Source organism: Pseudophryne corroboree, chromosome 2, assembly GCF_028390025.1.
Source record: "Pseudophryne corroboree isolate aPseCor3 chromosome 2, aPseCor3.hap2, whole genome shotgun sequence".
NCBI classification, from domain to species: domain Eukaryota; kingdom Metazoa; phylum Chordata; class Amphibia; order Anura; family Myobatrachidae; genus Pseudophryne; species Pseudophryne corroboree.
In genome coordinates, this window is record NC_086445.1 from 565,776,931 (window position 1) to 565,797,986 (window position 21,056).

A 21,056-nucleotide genomic window follows, 5' to 3' on the forward strand; every position below is an offset into this window, starting at 1 on the left:
TAAATAAAATCCTTAAATCTACCCAAACCAAATCCACATTTATCCCACTATGGGGTAATCCTAACTTCCCACCATCCATCCTAAATAATAACTTCTACCAATGGTCAGAGAAAGGACTTAACCTAGCAACAAAATTATTCAACCCAGGAGGTATCATACTACCCTTTTCTTCGCTCAAAGAAGCCTATAATCTACCTAATTCCCATTTTTACTTATATCTCCAAGCACGTCACTTTGCACTATCCCTGAAACCACCCAACTCGAGCTACAAAGTGACCCACCCCCTAGATACATTGCTTAACTCACTTTACAAGAAGACATTCAAATCTAAATTACTTTACCACATTCTGTCTTCTCCAAAGAAAGAAAGTCATTTAGAGACACTAACTCGCACCTGGAGGGCAGACATCCCCACCATCACAGAAAAAGACCTTTTCAACAACCGAACTCCCCAGATAATGAGTATCCTTCAGTCAGTATATTTGCAAGAAGTTCACTTTAAATCTATACATAGAATATATATAGCTCCTGCCCAGAGAAGGTATATGACAAATCTGGAATCTGGCAGATGACCGAAATGTTCTATGACGAATGCAAAATTCTTCCATTCTTTCTGGGCCTGCACAAAGATATTAAAGTTTTGTCGAAAAGTTATTGCTTTCCTTAATTCTTCTCTTAATATAAATTTAGAGGTAAACCCCCTGGCATGCCTTTGTCTAAACTTTGAGAGTTGGAGCCTCCCCACAACAGATCATAACATCACCACCTTTCTTATCGTAACCTTAACCATGGCAAAGAAGCTCATTCTTATACACTGGATTGAGAAATCCTCCCCATCTATTCAGGAATTAAAGCACAAATTATTACAATTGATCTACTTTGACAAGAGAGCCCTATCTCTTGACCCCAATAGCCAAGTAAAGAAATTTTCACAAAAATGGGGAAGATACATTGCATCTCTAGATGTTGAAACAAAAAATGATATCTGTCATAATCTACTTACTTCTTATGTCGAACCGTAATTTGCTTCATAATATTTCCATTGATTATTAAGCACTTATACACTCAAAGATGTAATCTGATACTACATGACTCCTATATCCCCCCCTCCATTCCTCCCCTCCCCCCCCTTCCCCCTTCAATGTCTTTGTCCTTTTCTCAGGTAATTTTGATAACAGTTAGATATGTCTTGGATAAGACATCTATTTCTTATTTTTTCTCTCCCTTCTCTTATCCTTTTTTAATACATCAAACAAAACGAAAGAGGAGAAAGACTCTATGTTGGGGCACTCTTTATCGAAAAATAGACACTAAGTCTTAGTGTCTATTTTTCGATAAAGAGTGCCCCAACATAGAGTCTTTCTCCTCTTTCGTTTTGTTGCCTAAACCTACTGACTCTGGGAGCACCACCGACGCATATTTGGTCAAGTACACTTCGTGTACATCATTAAGTTTAAAGTCGGTCACAGACTTAGATCTAATCTTGGTCAAATGTCTGTTAGAATAAACCTGTTGCGGAACTACCCCCTTTAGATAAACCTTTTTTAATACATGTAATGAAACAGCCTACTTCATAATAAGTTATATCAAACAACCTTACCTATCATTACCATGTACAATTACCTGATTGTATAATTCAACCGATTACATGTATAAAGTTTGAAGATCCTTCATATTACAAAGTCTTTATACCTCAGTCCTCATGGACTACTCAATGTTTGATTTACCTTTGTAAACCTGAATAACGTATATACTTGTTTAAAAAAAATGAATAAAAATCTTTAAATCAAAAATAAGATTATACTGATTATATTTTTGTTTTGCATAAATATCCTTAGCAAGGCCTACACATCCCAAAGATTTAGAGGTTAAATTTGGCCCTTTGAAATATCACTGTTCACATTGGTGACATTTTAAGCCAATGATACCAATACCATTGATGAAAACAACGACAAGAAAGTTTTTAAAGGCACATACCACAGATTAATTCTAGAGACACTTGAAAGAGAGAAAAATGCATACTAAAATGATTTACTAAAATTATTTACTATTTTAACTTTACTCTTAGAATAGCAAATAATAGGAATGATAAAACTAATGACAGGATAAAGGCTCTTCGAGCCCTTGGAGAGAGATTAAGTGGATAGAGATAAACTACCAATCATCCAGCTCCTAACTGTTATTTTTCAAACACATCCTGTGATATGACCATTAATAGCTGATTTGCTGGTACTTTATCTCTATACATTTTATACTGTAGCTCTAAAAGGCATAGTACATAGACACCCTAGTGACAGGCAATCTACAGCATCATGCTAAAAGTCTAAACTGCTCCATTGTATAAATGGTCATATTTTTAGTGCATTTTGATTTCTAAATACTACATAGAAATCAATGGTCCACCTAAACCCAGAAACCTGATTAAAAATGCTAAATTTATTGTTACTAAATGTGAAATATTGTTAATCATGAGAATGTTATCAACATACATTATTGGATGTTTATGGTAAAGGGGACTACCACAAACTAATACATAAATTAATTGACTCAACAGTTCTATTTTCTTTTACTTATTTTCTTTATTCTTTACTTTTTGAAAATTTTCTTGATTAAAATCAGATTTTAATGTCATTTTTCACACTATTTATAGGATAAGAGCACATATTACATAAGATGATCAGGATTGCAATTCTTCAATTTCACATACAATTTTACAAACAAGTAGGTCATTATTTGTGTAGAATAGAAATGTAAAAGATGATCTAGATACTATGTAGAGACCAAGAAGAAAAGAAAAGAAAAACTCAGTAATTGGAAATATGTTCAGAGTGACATATTACAGGAAAATGGATTATGGGTAATTCTTATTTTATTTTATTTTTTAGCATTGAACACTATTTTGCTATGGCTCTGTGGAAGCATGATAATATGGTTGCCCCCATTAAATCTGATTTTACTCAGTTATAGTTATAACTATTATAAAAACATCCAGTTCTCCAAGCGGCTGTTTAGACAATTAAAATGTACTCTGCAGACAATGCAATTTAAAACCATGTATTGCAGAGAAACGGAATACTTGTAAACAACATTTATTATACATTAGGCACAACTGTCATACTAATTCTGGAAGAGTTTTAAAGCAACCCAATGTAGCGTTCTTCTTTACAAATTAGACAAAATACTAATTATCACTAAAAGATTTTAATTTTTAATTGGGCCTCAATTGCTTTGTGAATTGTTCTGTGAAAAGTGTCAACAGGAACTGGAGTAGCATGTTAGGCTTAACAGCTAAATATTCAAGTTACTCTCTCTTTTCTGCCTGTGTGGGGGCCCAATAACTGCTTTTAGGATGTGCCTTAGGCATAGCACATCCATTATCAAAATAATACGTATAACATTTTTAGCTGTGTTGATTTTTTATTTTTTTACACTTAAACATGATTCGGAATAATTGAATTAGTTAGATCTGAAACCTTCCATTTATAGGTTTTGAATGGAAAAGTAATACTATGCTTAAGTCTAGGATGGCAGCATGTTCTCAAAAACGTCTGCAAGGGAATGTATTTGTGCATTGTGTTTCAGTTTCAATACAACTGTTTAATATCTGGAGTGTGTCTGCTCTGCACTGATGCTGGAGATTTTTGTGATTAAACGAAGTCTATTGCAGGTTATCACTATAAACTTTGCTGGAAAGTGTGCCCTATTTTTGATTGGATTCTGCCTTCTTAGGAATCAGAAGATTATGTTCTGAAAGCAAAAAAAAATTATATCTGCAACTATAGATCAGTGGGGTGATAATTAGACTTGTTCAAATTGGTTTTAAAATCAATCCAACTGCCTTTATCGGATCAGGTGAAAAGTCAGGATTTTGGAGAATAGATTTGTGGATTAAAATGGATGTATATTTTCAACGGAACTGCTTCGAGCTACTCATTTTCTTGTCTCATTTTGATCCTATGTGGAGGGTATTATAATCTGTATAAGTCTAATCTATTATGTCCTATAATATGTGAGTATCATTATTCTTAATCAGGTATATGTTACAACAGTTTGTGTCCCTAGAAAACAGATGAATAGAAAAGGCATTCATTGGTAAATTATTGTATCACCAAAATACTATTCAATGTTTACATTTGCCATGCAAAAGTATGTGCAGTATATATATGTATTGAAACACTACAGTACAATTACACTTTTTGGGGTGGGGGAATGTTTTTTTTTTTTTAAATGGCCTTAAGGCAGTGGTTCTCATTTTTTTTGAATCACAGCGTCCTAGAATATCAGAATTTTTTTCACAGCACCCCTAGGCCAAAATTTTCTTACTGACAAATTTAGAAAGAAATATTAAATGAAGTAAATTGTGTTTATATGTCATCCTTAGGGTCAGTTATGTGGTGAGGGACAAAATTTGTTTCTGTTTGTCCACATAGTTTATGAGTAGCAGCCACCAGCACTGGTTTTACCTATTACAGTACATTGACCAAAAATGATTTGAATTCATCCTGGACCAATCCAAGGCACCCCTGCATGTGTCCTGAGGCACCCCAGGGTGCCACAGCACACAGTTTCAAAACCACTGCCTTAAGGCAACAGTGAAAATCCCGCCTATTATTATTGTTTTGACTCAGACTTCTCAGTCCTTCTGCAGCTCTATTAATGCAAAATAGTAATTACCCTGAATGGTGAAGCAAAAGTGGAACTTGACAAATGATTTTCTGAAACTTTTCACTTTTTCAAGAGGAAATATCCAGCATTACAGCACAGTCTGTCACAGTGTCGGACTGGGGCATGAAGGGCCCACCGGGGGAAACCAGTGGTAGGGTCCCATGCTTAGGAATGTGTCCAGCAGCCACAATGGTTTTCTTAACCATTAGAGAGTGAATGGTCTGGGCCCCTTTATGTATATATATATATATATATATATATATATATATATATAGTAAATACAAGTCCTATACAGTATAATGTAACATATTTAGAATTTATAATGCAAGTGCACAGTCCTGCACCTGATCCCTAGAGGTGGAAGTGGGCCTCCAGGCGGTAGGGCTCACTGGAGGTTTCCCCTGTACTCTTGTGGGCCAGTCCAACCCTGGTCTGTCTCTGTCACATTATGTGTGTTCATATAATAAAGCAGGCACCATAATGTGCTCAAAGTAATGACACTGGTCTAATCCACTGAATCCATATAGCATAAAACTAAGGGGGACATTTAATAAGCAGTGATAAGAGCGGAGAAGTGAGCCAGTGGAGAAATTTCCCCATCAACCAATCAGCAGCTCTGCATCATTTTATAGTATGCAAATTATAGATGTTACTTCAGTGCTGATTGGTTGCCATGGGCAACTTCTCCACTGGCTCACTTCTCCGCTCTTATCACTGCTTAGTAAATGTACCCCTCAATCCACAAACTTTAGAATTGTACTTGGAGCCAGGGCATGAGCATACTTTTTCTACCTTTTTTGAATATTTAGAAAAGGTACTGTAGCTGTCAGCAAAGGACTATTAGGAAAATAAAATGATACATGCTCTTGACCTATATATGGGTTGATTCAACTAAATACAACTTACTTGCAGCTATATGTTGCACTTACGGTACTGCCTGATTCACTGATTTTAATAGTGCTGCATACAAAAATCTATGAGTTCATAGAGAGATGTGGCCATGAGGTGGAAGAGTTCACATGATTACAATGGTGACTTTTACCTTTGGATCTAATTGAATTCACCTCACAGATTGAACCTTTTCCCAGTTAAAAATTGAGATCTAATGTTACATTACCGGTACTTTAGTGTCACATTCTTTTTATGAAAATGACTATATGTGTATGTCACAAGATACGCTAATGAAGCAGAAGTAAATATACATGAGATGCATACTTTGCCTGCTAAACTGATATTCTATAGGATTTACCTTAGACAGGTTCTTTATATGTGGCTTTTACATTTCTTTTACCATTGATCTTAAGCTGCTGCAAGCATACTCCTAGCTTATCCCGGGAGTCCCTTGTTTTAAACTCCATCTATGCACTAATATATCTCTTTTCTCCACTTGCCCTAAGCATACCAAATAAAATGCCTATTTAAATGTAGATGCATACCAAATAAAATGCCTTTTTAAATGTAGATGAAAACCACGTTGATGGATTCAATTTAACCCCCCTCTTGCTGCCCTGTACCTCTCTCCTCTTCTGCTTAATATAAGGCTGTCTGCTCTACTACATTTATTCACAATACATGCATTTTTAACCTGCCAGGTTTCAGAAGTCTCCTTTGAATTTCCTAGTTTGACAAAGAGAAAATCTGAGTACAAAAGTTTTTATAGGAGTAAGAAAAATGAAGGACAAGTTAAAGTAGAAATTTGGAGTTCACTTCTTTATCGGTGCTATTTCAGACTAAGCTAATTTTAGACACTGATGGGTCTGAAAGGGGAACATAATTGCACCTGGAATACTGTGTATACTCTGAAATATCCATCTTTACTTGCTCACTGTAGCATGCAGTTTATAAAGCCAAAGCCTTATTTATTAAGCAAGCTGTTCCTGCCAACATTGAAAATGCTTTTACTGTAACACCTATTTTTGTTATATATTGTTTCAGCAATATCCTAATTTATTTCTGAACAAGGTTATTTAATATATTAGACATATTTAGACACACTAACGTTGATAAAATATTTTTTATACATGTACTGCTATGTAGCAAAATCAATTATTTTTTGCTGTGCTGTAATATTTATTGCTGGGGCTTTTAACTAGAAGATATAACCAACTGAAAAGTAAAGGGCCATCTTTGTTGCCATCTGGTCATGGTTGGTGGGTCCATATTTTTGGTCAAAATCATGCTAAGCACCTCAAATTTACTTTATGTTTTACTGCAGAGTTTATTATAATTATTCTGATTAGCAGTGCTTAGAGCGGGATGTACTAAGATACTCTGCGTTAAGCTGTGTTGCAATGCGCTTATAGACCTCTTACCGCTCTGAAGCCCCCACCCACCGCATCCTCCTTCTCCAGAGCTGCACAGCACTCTCCCCTTCCCTCTCTCTTTCACCATCTCCTCCTCCCTCCACAGCCTCCTCCTTTCCTGGCCGAATAGCGACACCAGAGTCACACACACTCTCCCCGCCCGGCGCTGGCTATAGGCGGCAGCGAGTGAGCGGATAATGGGGTGTCATGGAGCCACAACTGGAAAAAAATGCATCTATCAGCCCGGGGCGACACTCGCCCTTCCCATTGTGTAATGTCACTGTGGTGTCCTGCATTGCCTCCTTCCCCCAGGGGATGGCAGGATCAGGTTGTGGCTACTCTCTCCATGTGATGTGACCTGAGGTGCGGTGGCCAGGCCCCAGACCGTTACTGAAGGAGGTAGATGGTGTGGGCTTCAGAGCGGTAAGAGGGCCATTAGCGCAGAACAACGCAGCTTAGCGCAGCGTAACATCTTAGTACATCCCGCCTTAGTATTTAGAGAGTGCACCTGCATTTTCTCTTTGTTTCTGTATGGAACTACAAGTACCTCTCATAATGTTTAGAATTAAAGATACAGTCCAAGCACCCTCCCCCATGTATTCAGAGAGTAATGCCATCCATAATGCCACTTTGTGTACATATAGAACTTGCTTTGTGCAATAATATAGTTTATTCTACTGACATTTCAAAAAAATTACAGTTTTTCAGTATGATACATAAGATTAGATCTTATGTGGAAAATAAAAAGTTAGCACATGTCCTTGTACAGTATTTAACAACCAGAATGGTTAACCAGCATTGCAGAGCTCCCTTGTGACATTAAAGGCCATAGTTTAAATATTCTAGTACAGGAGCCTCATCTTTGCTTGACACAATTCTCTAATGTTAATCTGTAATTAAATGAAAAGAACAAACACTGCCTCTGATCACAATTAGATGAGAACAGGAAACAAAGCCAGAACGCCTCTAAATGAACTCAGATTGATCCTCAAGAATGACAGAGACAAAATGTTCCACCTGGATCAAATGTGATATGTCGTGAGCAGTACAATCCACTCTCCCCTGGATTCTGTCTTTTCTACTGGCTCTTCTCTAAGTACTAACATTAAATATTAATTGTAGCATATGGCACTTTGTTTCATTACTTAAGTGTAGCCTTTTACAGCACATATGAAATCAGAGGGTAGAATTATAACAGAATATGTTTTTTCCAGAAGTCGTGTGGATTGGAAGAATTAAAAAAAGCCTTAGTTTTAAGCTTGACTGACAGGTGTCAAATATGCCTCTCAGAGAAATGTCTGTTTAATTTGCCTCTTGAGATGAGAAATTCCTAGGTGACATTTAACGTGTCTCTGAAGGTTATGAGAGGTTAGATCCGTTCTGGTATTCCCCCCACCCAACCCTTCCTTTCAGATTCTGGTTTCTGAAGTGCTGCTGAATAAGAATTCTCCCAGGAGAAGCTCAGGAGCTCCTTAAATACCATCAACAAAAGAGTAGACATTAGAAAGGTCATTAAGAAATATGAGGGAGGTGGCATTTCATATCCTGGCCACATTGTTACCGAAATCGCATGACTTTAATAGTAACTAATTGGCCTCAGTGAAAGACTGTTCCAAGGGAGACTGAAAAATCATCAAGCAGGCAACAGACTTCTGGAGCTAAGCTTAGAAGCAGGAAACTGCATTATATTTTCGATTAAATATTTACAAAGCCACTTGTTTATTGAATTCAGAAGTAGACGAATGAAACACAAGTAGCATAGATAAGATTTTAGTCCGTTTGGATGTCTTTACCAACAGCTAGAAAACAGATACATAGGAAAATAGAATAACCATCTCACAATATCTCCATTTTAATAGAGGATTCAGGACAATGATTTAAAAATTGACAGTAAGTGACTGATCACATGGGAGAAGCCAAAACTTCTTGCATGGGAAACTGCACTCTTGCAAAGTTTGCACACTCCTCTCCACCTAAAATCATACTTTGTAACACACTCTCTCATACAAAGATTGAATAATATTTAATTCAGCGAAAGTGCCTGCTTGCTGGAACCCCGGTAATAAGAGGGGATGTGGTCCGGATCCAAACAATCAAAATACCAACAGCGGTATCCCAGTGGTCAGTTCCCATCCTGATGGTAAGTACTGGGGTTGGGGTTAGGGTTTGGCACCAAAAGGAGAGTTAAGGATAGGCTGTGGGCAGTGGTTACAGTTTGGCTGCGGGAGGGGCAGCAGGAGGGAATGGTTAGGGTTAGGCAGTGGGATTGATTAGTTAGGATTAGGGGTAGGGTTGAAATACTTACAAGGATTCATCTGGAATTTGACCGTTGGTATCCCGACTGCTGGGATTTCGTACCCAACCTAAAAAGGACTGGGGTTTGGTGAGGATGAAATTCGTAATTAGAAAAATAGAGACCAATTCACTTCATTCATGTTATGTATGCAATGAACAGAATATCTTTTCATGCTGCAACCGATCACAATTGCAATCAAAAAGCTTATTTTTTTCTTTGTTGTGTGCAATAAACAGGCAATTCAAAAGAGAGAAATAGAAAAGTTTTTGCTTTGGTGAACAATTTTCTCCTGGCAAAATAGCGACTAGCCCCTGCAAATTTTTCTGATTTTTGTTATGAAATTAAGATGCAAGAATTTATTCTACGTTACAATTTTCATTCACTCTCACAAATAGGAAGTGTTTATGTATGAGCATCAGTGGCAGCTCCTACTTACTTTTAGTAGGAGGGCTGCGACTAGCCCCATGCCAGGCACAGGAGAGGAGACAGCCAGCCCCGGGTCCTTGCACCTGCAAAATGGATCCTACAGGTGTCGGGATTGGTGCATGCGCAGATGCCGTGGTGCGACTGTGCATGTGCAAACCCCAGCTTCTATGGAATGCACCATTTGCAGTCCATAGAAGCTGGCTAGTGCCATGAAGCAGGGAGTGGCCAGCTCTCTGCTTATTGCAGCACATTGATATATAATTTTTATCAATATTAAAAATGAAAACATATACAATATATTAGAGATGATCGGGTTTGGTCCGTCGAGATCCGAACCCCCCGAACTTCACGTGGTTTATACGGGTCCGAGGCAGCCTCGGTTCTTCCCGCCCAACACGCAAAACCGGAACGGGGGAAAACGTCATCATCCAGCTGTCGGAATTTTCGCGAGATTCGGATTCCATATAAAGAGCCGTGCGTCACCGCCATTTTCACTCGTGCATTGTCGAATGAGCGGAGAGGACGTGGCTATGTTCTCTGCCTGAAAAGCTCAATATCTGTGCTCAGTGTGCTGCATTGTGGTGACCACCAATATATAGTAGTACAGTACAGTAGGCCATTGCTGTATCTTGCAGGTCCGTGTCAGACTCAATTCTAGTCTCCTGATCAGTGCTCAATATCTGCTGCATTGTTGTGACCAGTATATAGTAGTACAGTGCTGCATTATGGTGACCACCAGTATATAGTAGTACAGTACAGTAGGCCATTGCTGTATATTGCAGCTCTGTGTAAGACTCAGTTCTAGTATCCTGATCAGTGCTCAATATCTGCTGCATTCTTGTGACCAGTATATAGTAGTACAGTGCTGCATTGTGGTGACCACCAGTATATAGTAGTACAGTACAGTAGTCCATTGCTGTATCTTGCAGCTCCGTGTCAGACTCAGTTCTATTCTCCTGATCAGTGCTCAATATCTGCTGCATTTTTGTGACCAGTATATAGTAGTACAGTGCTGCATTGTGGTGACCACCAGTATATAGTAGTACAGTACAGTAGGCCATTGCTGTATCTTGCAGCTCCGTGTCAGACTCAGTTCTAGTATCCTGATCAGTGCTCAGTATCTGATGCATTGTTGTGACCAGTATATAGTAGTACAGTGCTGCATTGTGGTGACCACCAGTATATAGTAGTATAGTACAGTAGGCCATTGCTGTATCTTGCTGCTCTGTGTCACTTCTATTATCCTGATCAGTGCTCAATATCTGTGCTGCATTGTGGTGACCACCAGTATATAGTAGTACAGTACAGTAGGCCATTGCTGTATCTTGCAGCTCCGTGTCAGACTCAGTTCTATTCTCCTGATCAGTGCTCAATATCTGCTGCATTGTTGTGACCAATATATATAGTAGTACAGTGCTGCATTGTGGTGACCACCAGTATATAGTAGTACAGAACAGTAGGCCATTGCTGTATCTTGCAGCTCCGTGTCAGACTCAGTTCTATTCTCCTTATCAGTGCTCAATATCTGCTGCATTGTTGTGACCAGTATATAGTAGTACAGTGCTGCATTGTGGTGACCACCAGTATATAGTAGTAAAGTACAGTAGGCCATTGCTGTATCTTGCTGATCTGTGTCACTTCTATTCTCCTGATCAGTGCTGAATATCTCTGTTGCATTGTGGTGACCACCAGTATATAGTAGTACAGTGCTGCATTGTGGTGACCACCAGTATATAGTAGTACAGCACAGTAGGCCATTGCTGTTTCTTGCAGCTCCATGTCAGACTCAGTTCTATTATCCTGATCAGTGCTCAATATCTGCTGCATTGTGGTGACCAGTATATAGTAGGACAGTGCTGCATTGTGGTGACCACCAGTATATAGTTTTACAGTACAGTAGGCCATTGCTGTATCTTGCAGCTCTGTGTCAGACTCAGTTCTAGTATCCTAATAAGTGCTTAATATATGCTGCATTGTTGTGACCAGTATATACTATAGTAGTACAATGCTGCATTGTGGTGACCACCAGTATATAGAAGGGCAGTACAGTAGGCCATAGCATTATCTTGCTGCACCGTGTCACTTCTAGTATCCTGATCAGTGCTTATTATCTGTGCTAAGTGTCAGTGCTGCATTGTGGTGACCAGTATACTACAGTACAATAGTCCAGTGCTGCTCTCGCTGCTCAGTGTCAGTACTCCATAGTATCATCAGTGATCAGTATAACCAGTTCTCAGTATAATCAGTGCGCTGTTAGACGTGCACCTGTTTTCCGCCATTAGTGCATTGGGATTTAGACAATTGATGAAGTTATTGTGTCCCCGGTACAAAATCCCATCTAGATTCCACTTCACTAGGCAGGGATAGCGAGATTTTACCAATTAATATCAGTGATTTATAATTAGTAAATACAGTGATCTTGCCAAATAATTCCAGTGATTTTGTCATTTTCTTCCAGTGATTTGGACCAATAATACCATTCATTAGAACAAATAATTCCTGTGATTTTGTCATTTTCTTCCAGTGATTTGGACCAATAATACCATTGATTAGAACAAATAATTCCTGTGATTTTGTCATTTTCTTCCAGTGATTTGGACCAATAATACCATTGATTAGAACAAATAATTCCTGTGATATTGAGGTGTTTGTGTTTTGCCTAGCTTAGCCATCCAGCGACCACAATGCACCTCTTTTTCTCTTTTCTTTGCATCATGTGCTGTTTGGGGCCAATTTTTTTAAGTGCCATCCTGTCTGACACTGCAGTGCCACTCTTAGATGGGCCAGGTGTTTATGCTGGCCACTTGGGTCACTTAGCTTAGTCATCCAGCGATCTCGGTGCAAATTTTAGGACTAAAAATAATATTGTGAGGTGTTCAGAATAGACTGGAAATGAGTGGAAATTGTGGTTATTGAGGTTAATAATACTATGGGATCAAAATTATCCCCAAATTCTATGATTTAAGCTGTTTTTGAGGGGTTTTTGTAAAGAAAACACTCGAATCCAAAACACACCCGAATCCGACAAAAAATTTTAAGGGAGGTTTTGACAAAACGTGTCCGAATCCAAAACACGGCCGCGGAACCAAATCCAAAACCAAAACACAAAACCCGAAAAATTTCCGGTGCACATCACTACAATATATAGATACCGGCCAGTATAAAAATGACCACATATATCACATAAAAAGGCAATCATACAATTGAACCTCCAAATCTCCACACTATAGTTAGAAGTGCAGTCTTATTCTTTTTATATTGCTGTTGTTCTTTTAGGGGATATTGGGATTAAATCCCTGAGATAAGCTGCTCTGACTTTGATTAATGACGGCGCCAGGTGTATATATTTATTAAAGGTTATTGCAGCACAGTCTAGTGGTCCCAGAGGGAGAAAACACCTCCCAATGGGACTGCCTGTAGTGTCTGTGACTGACAGGTAGTACTTCCAATAAGAAGTCACTGACAGTCACAGTGAAGCCAGTGCAGTCATGAACTGCATCTGGCTTCACTGACACTCATCAGGGTGCCTGATTTTACCTGGGGTAAAATCAGTGCTGCAAGTATGGCTGTACGGGTCGGTACGGCATACCTGTAAGAAAATCCCAGCAGGTACACCGTACCGCCGTGCCGCCACCTTGCAGACACCGGGTCTTGGAGAGAGGAGAGCACAACATGCTCTTCTGCGAGGCACTCCTGAGTCCGGCAGCGGCGGTGGCGTGCGCTGAGCCGGTACGTGAGCCAATCAGAGCTCACGGACCGGCAGCCAATCAGGAGCCGCTGCTGCCGGACCGTGAGCCCTGATTGGTTTGCAGACCGGCGCCAGATCAGGAGACCGGACTGATGGCAGGAGAGGGACAGGAGGAGCATGAGCTGCGCTCTCCTCTCCCCAGCAGAAGATAGTGTCAGACACAGGCAGCAGCAACAATGGTAGTAAATTGCACTGGGATTATTTGTATCTGGCGCAGTGGGGGCATATCTGGCACTGTGGGGCATATGTGTACCTGGCACTCTGGGGCAATGTGTATCTGACACTCTGGGGAAATGTGTATCTGGCACTCTGGGGGCATGTGTATGTGGCACTGTGGAGGCATATCTGGCACTGTGGGGGCATACATGGCACTCTGGGGGCATATATGGCACTCTTGGGGCATATTTGGCACTGTGGGGGCATATCTGGCACTGTGGGGGCATGTGTATCTGGCATTCTGGGGCATATGTATATCTGGCACTGTGGGGGCAAATCTGGCACTCTGGGGGCATGTGTATCTGGCACCATGGGGGCATATTTGGCACTCCAGGGGCATGTCTATCTGGCACTGTGGGAGCATATCTGGCACTCTGGGCATATCTGACACTGTGCGGGCATATCTGGCACTCGGGGGCATGTGTATTTGGCACTGTGGGGGCATATCTGGCACTGTGGGGCTATATTTGGCACTGTGGGGACATGTGTATCTGGCACTGTAGGGGTATGTATATCTGGCACTGTGGGGGCATATCTGGAACTGTGGGGGCATATCTGGCACTCCGGGGGCATATGTGTATCTGGCACTGTGCGGGCATAACTGGCACTGAAGGGGCATATCTGGCACTGAAGGGGCATATCTGGCACTCTGGAGGCATATGTATATCTGGAACTGTGGGGGTATGTGTGTATCTGGCACAGTGGGGGCATATCTGGCAGTGTGGGGGCATATGTGTATCTGGCACTCTGGGGCAATGTGTATCTGACACTCTAGGGCAATGTGTATCTGGCACTGTGGGGGCATACTGTATATGGCACAACTGGGGGCATTTGTGCATATGGCACCATGGGGCATTTGTGCATCTGGCACTGTAGGAGCATATCTGGCATGGTGGGGGCGTATCTGGCACTGTGGGGGCATATGTGTATCTGGCACTATTGGTGTCATAAGTGTATCTGGCTCCCCTATATGTGTATTACACCCCCATTTTCATTGGCCACACCCTATGTGGCATTTGGACACACCCATTTTTTCAGGCGCGCGTACACAGTACCTATAAAACATTTTTTCTACTTGCACCACTAGGTAAAATCCACCACTGATGAGCACTAAAAGACTGTAAATGTGGAAAACTTCAACCAGCTGTTGGGCCTGATTCTGAGTTGCATGCACTGCCGATGTCGGAGTGATTTGTTTTCAACTACACATGAATCATAGTTTCATTATCATCCAGACAACATGCACACAGAGTCAAAGTTGCAATTGAAGCACACAGAAGACGCATGGTATCAGAAGTATCTTGAAAATGAATTGGGTGTTCCTGGGCAGTGAAAGGGAGGTGGATAAGCGGATGCACGGAGATGGCCCATCTTATAAGTTTGTTATGTGAGTGTAGCAGATATGTCGCTGAAAGCAGTTGCATACAGAGATGCAATACTCACTTAGGAGACCATACTGGGTGGATAAACTGATGGTGAGGCCTGTGGATGCACCAATTGGTATTTCAGCATGCTGACAGTGGGCATCTCTGTCCTTGCACATTCATATCCACGGATGTATACCGTGTAGCTGTAATTGCATAAAGTCACAGACATGTCACTGGCAAAAGACATAGACGCTGACGCGGCTGAGTCCGACTCAGAATCAGCCCCATTGTCTTTTACTGGTATAAGCAACATAAGAAAAATTCCTACTAGGGCAACAGGGGCAGTTTAACAGAGGAGAAGTCTCTCTTGCAGTCTCTGTGTGGTCCCCCCTATCTCACTGGCGCATTCCCAAGGAAACTCTGGCACTGTGTCAGACTCTAGTGCACATGCACATACAGTATCTCTAGGAACATGGCAGTTGTGCCATTTTAACAGTGATTTCTATACTGCACATGCACAGATCATCTGGAAAATGGGGAGCACACTCCATTTTTCCAGTGATTTATTTAGTCCCAATCGAGAAGCACTATAAGTGTCCAAATGGGTGCAGGGTGTATGGTACGGGCACCGCTGAACCCAAGAGCTCACTGCACATCCTGCACCCATTATAGATACACCCATGGTAACTGTAACTTTATCCATTAATAACACAGTATTTGGACTTTCCATTAAAAATTATAAGTTGTAGATGAATGTTTATAAATATAACCCTTGCACCTCTGAGTATTAACTTCCAATGGAGGGGTATTAAACATCATCAGTTAGGGTACTATTCATTTTCAGGGTTGATTGGCAACTCGGTGTGGGGGGTGAGGTCTGGGCATTGCTGAACTATGCACTCTAATTCTAAACATAATAAGAGGTGCTACCATGCTGAGACTTGTAGTTCCAAACAGAAAAAAAGAGAAAATGCAGGTGCACACTCTAAGCAAAAAGGACATTAGTAATCAGAACAATTATAAAAAACTCTGCAATTTAACATTGAGTAAAATTGAGGTTATTAGCCTAAAATGGACCCACCTACCACAGCTAAGTTACCTCATCAGGTGGGTCCCTAACATTCCTAAGGTTCAAGTCCAGGTCATGGGACACCCCTGGGCCAGCACAACCCAACCACCCCAAGGCATCACACTAATGAGAAGTAGCAATTTAAGTGTTAAAAGGTGTTACATTAATAAGAAGTAACAGCTATGTGCTATAAGTGTTACATTGGCAAGAAGTAGTAATTAGGGTGTTAAAAAGTGTAACATTAGTAAAAAAATAGTTTAGATGCTAAAAAGTTTAAAATTAAGTGGTGCAATAAACTATGATGCCCCAAAGCTGCCTGGTCACACCAACCCCGTGTCCCCAAGCCCCGAACCCTATGCGAATACTAAAATATAATATAAATGTATCCAGGACTACCATTCATAGTGCCTATTTCAATATGTAGTCTGCAAATGCAAAGACCCTGTGCTAATTAAAATATTGATCAGAGCAGCTATCCTCTGGTGATCAGCATTGATCAAGAGGATAGCTGCAAAGAGGGCACATTCTTTGAAATATGTGATTGACCCCACATTTACATATGTATTTATGGGCATGATAGGGCAGGTGGTACCCTCTCACCCTCTCACTAAAGTATTGAAAGCAGCTATTTTCCTAGTATACATTGGTGTTTCTATAATGGGTGCAATGTGTGCGGTCCAGGGGGGGCCCACACTGCACACATTGCACCCATATTTCAGTACTCACCTCTCCGGAGTCCAGCATTGGACGCTGCAGCCGCCTCCATCCAGCACAAAATTGACTCCAAAATGGCCGCAGCGCATGTGCACTTTAAATTTTGTCCCAGCAACATGGCGGGCGCCATGTTTCCGGAGACCTGCACATGCGCAGTAGGCTCTGGCGCAGTGTCGGAGCCTACAGTGCCATGGAGAGGAGGGGGCCCACCCGGAGTCTGCACACGGGCCCCCTCCTTGCTTAAGACACCCCTGCTAGTATAGGGTATTATTGTCTAGTGATCACAGATGATCCCAAGACAATAGCTACAAGTGGGCCACATAATCTTTCAACTATGGGTGCCCACAAAACACTGATGGTGAGAGGGCACACATGGGCATATGTGTCAAAGCTTGGAAAGCTATAAAGTACCAATCAGCTCCTAACTGTCATGTTACATGCTGTGTTGTAAAAAAGGCCAGTTAGAAGCTGATTGGTTGGTAATTTGTCTCTCTCCAAGCTTTGCTACTTATTCCCCATAGTCTGATGATCATCTGTAATTAAGAGACAATAACTAGTAGGGGACAACATAGTTTGAAAGCTGGGACCCCCCTCTTTGAAATGTTGATGACCCTGCTTTTTGGGTACCAGGTTGGTGGAAGACCTTCCCTGGACTCCATGATTTTTTATTAAATAGGGTTAATACCTTGTAATCACACTGAACTCTAGGCAGTAACTCTCATGGGCATTGCCAGATTAAGGTGGGAATGCAGGGCATACCGTACCCTGGGCCCCCCTTTGTCAGGGGTCCCCCGGATGGGGACCCCTAACAAAGGGGGGCCCAGGGTATGGTATGCCCTGTATCCCCACCTTAATCTGGCAATACCCACTGACATCACTAGGTTTCCCTCTTATGCAGCAGCAGAACAGGCAGCCAGACGGCGGACAGTATGCTGTGCAGGCAGAGACACAGTATCAGATTTCATGAGCTACCAAAGGAGATTTTTGACCAGGGGATAGATATTGAGGGAGGATAAGAAAATGACCCAGGGATCCTAGCTTTTCCTCCTCCTTGCCTGGGTAACTGGGTCCCGTGTAACCTGTTATTTAATGAGGGTCTAGAGAGAGACCTCCTGAGTCCTGTCCCAGTGTGTAAGTAGTACAGAGGCTGCTGTTATTCGTGCATGTGACAAGATAAGTTAGTTTCAGGTTGTTTAAGTTGTTTTTGTTCCACTAATAGAAAACTGTATACAATAGTTGTCTTTCAATTAGGTAGCACTCTACACAGTACCCAGGCATTAGTAAACTGTTAGTTTAAATCTTATATACCCCATCGGTTTAAATTTAATATACACAATCCATACCTCCCAACATGACCCATTCCAGGAGGGACAAAATGCACTAAACCTGGACTTCCTTCTTAAATTATGATTATAAACACCTGTGTTGAAACACTTTTCTTAACAATTAAATAGTTCAGCACAGGTGATATCAATCATATATTAAGAGGGAAGTTAATCTAGAGAGCATTTTGTCCCTCCTGGAATGTATCATGTTGGGAGGTATGGACACTTTAATATATCTCTCCCCCTTCCACCAGGGGGCCCCCTGTCTAAAGTCTCCTGGGCACCCCCAAGGCTTAATCCGGCCCTACTCATGGGGTCATCTACTGTGAAAGAGGTAACTTTCAAATGAAGGATCCCCCATCTACTCTGTTGCTGGGGTTGGGGAGATAGAGGGGTTTTAAAGTCCCTCACACCATACATTCATTTACATTTTTTTATTTTTTTTACAAAACTGTAATGAACATGCATGCCGATGTCTGTGCCCAGAACCAGACTTCTTGGCTAAGAAGTCCAGACCAGTGGGTAAGGTCATTTATTTCCTTTTCCAGCAGCATGTAGATGATAAGTGTGACTTATCATCCACAGTTTAAGTGTATATGAAGATAAAGTGTCCCACTCGTCATCTGCAGTGAAGGGGTTTAAACATTTTAAACAGACAATGAGTTGGATAAAAAAACAAAAAACAAATATGGTTATGTTTACATAATGCTAGGAAAACTCAGTGTTTTTACTCCACAACTTATACATGATGTCTGACATTCACTGGAACAGTATTGTGTGGCAGGACTGTTTCTGTTTCTGACTTGGGGCTAAGGATGCCTGCATTCATGCTTCATTAAATAGAAGATACCGCACTTCTGAGAAGGTTTATATACTGCATTTAACAGGTCATCAGTCAAGAAAGCAGAGTTCAGAGAAATGGCAGAAGTACTACAATATGTAACAGTTGCAATTGAATGAAGTTAGATGCTTATCTTAACACTTTGGTCTACAGGAAATTATAAAAACACTGAATTTTTGGTTGCATATTGCAAAGAGAAAGTGGACAAACTAAACTAAATGATCTGGACAGCAAATACACTGTGAAACTGATCATATTGATAGATACTTTTGATGAAGTTGGCAGTGCTACGCACGATTTTGCCAAGACATAACTCTACAACTGTTAAGGATTGCTGCTTTCTCAAGCTACATAAATTGTTATACAGTTATTATACAAAAATAAACATTGATGAGTATAAGGCGCCCATCATTTTATTGTGATCACTTACACTTTAACTTTAAGCTAGCTTAGCACTACAAATAAAGACACGGACACCAATAGCTAGATTTAAAAGATCAGACGGTATTTATTGATGACTGACCGGAACTTTAAACTAGATTTTATGTTGGACGATGGCAAAGACAAAGGCGCTACCAAACGCCAGCTCCAGTCATCTGATTATATCACAGAAACTGAGGAGGGGACTACCACAACAACTACCTCCTACATGCCTAACCCGCATTGTGCAGGACCCACCACTCTTTCCTCTGGCAAATATGGATGCTTCCCTAGGGGAGCGTCCGACTGTCCAACCGCAGGGTAAGGACACACTTGCCGTCTATTCCGAAAGAGGGTGCCCCACAATGACCACTTAGGCCTATATAACCGCTGGCTGGTAGCAACTTTTCCGCCACAATGAGGTTTACGAAACCACGACCGCCATCCCCAGAAAAAAGATAAAAACAACCTCGTAAGCTAAAGCAAAACCCAAACGTCCCATCAAGAAAATCACCGACCCCCCCGGGGAAAAGACTGACATGCTTAACATTACCAAAAACTTCAGCCCGGAGAACCAGCAAAAGAAACCGCCCTACCAAACCACCGAAAGCTACAAAACAAACCTGAAGAGCCACCGTCTCCAGGGCCCGAACAGACAGCAGAGAAACACGCTGCACCCCTACAATAAAAACAAAGCATAATCCTCCACCAGCCAATGACAGCAGAACGCCGCTGAAAAGCCAGAGAGTGCATGGAGCAACAAAAGGGGACCTGATAGCAGAAATGAGGCAGAAGCCTACGAACTCGACCCAAACACAGTACTGACTAGGGCAGGACACCTAAATGGGCGACACCACCTACCTACCCGGTAGAAAAGAAATCTCACCAAATCACCCCCACGCAAGCCACGAGCACCTTACCCACAGACCACCCCGCGACCAAAACCACAGCCGTTCCTCTTACCATAGGATGCGAAGCCGCCCAAAAATTTTTTAAATGGCCCAACATGCACACGCTCCTGCGTGTCGATAGCATCTGATAAAGAAAATATCCCTAACACCTGTGACTAAAACAGACAATAAAATTACACGGTAAACAGTAGCAAAAAACAAACCCAAGTGAAGGAGAAAACTCAAAAAACCTCCTGTGGACCTTTGATAAGCCAATTGTAATTTGGCCCCCTTGGAGGAAAATTTTAAAATCGCTTCACACCCTCAATTCCTGAACGCTATCCGTTCAAAAACTGACCGGTAAACATAATTTTTGGGTTCAAACAACAGGCGCAACTAAGACCTTACAAACATACACAAAACTTATACAACGCAGATTCCCGGTGGCCCAGCACCCGAATCACAGCAGCTGCAGTCCACGCAGCGCCCCCAATCCGCAAGGAATGGGTACTATAGCCCTGAAGCCGCATCCAAACGCCATTAGAAAAAGGCGCTACCAACCCACCAGCATCAGTCAACTAGCAGAAAACTGAATAACCTAGGAGAGGACTTCCCAAGCCTCCTAAAGCATAGCCTGCATTGTGCAGGACTCACCACCCTTTACTCCAGCAGAGCAATGGACGAAACCATAGGGGACATCCGTAGTCCACCCACAGGGAGAGGACACTCGTCGACTTACCAAAAGGGGGTGCCCCACAATGACCACTTATGCACAC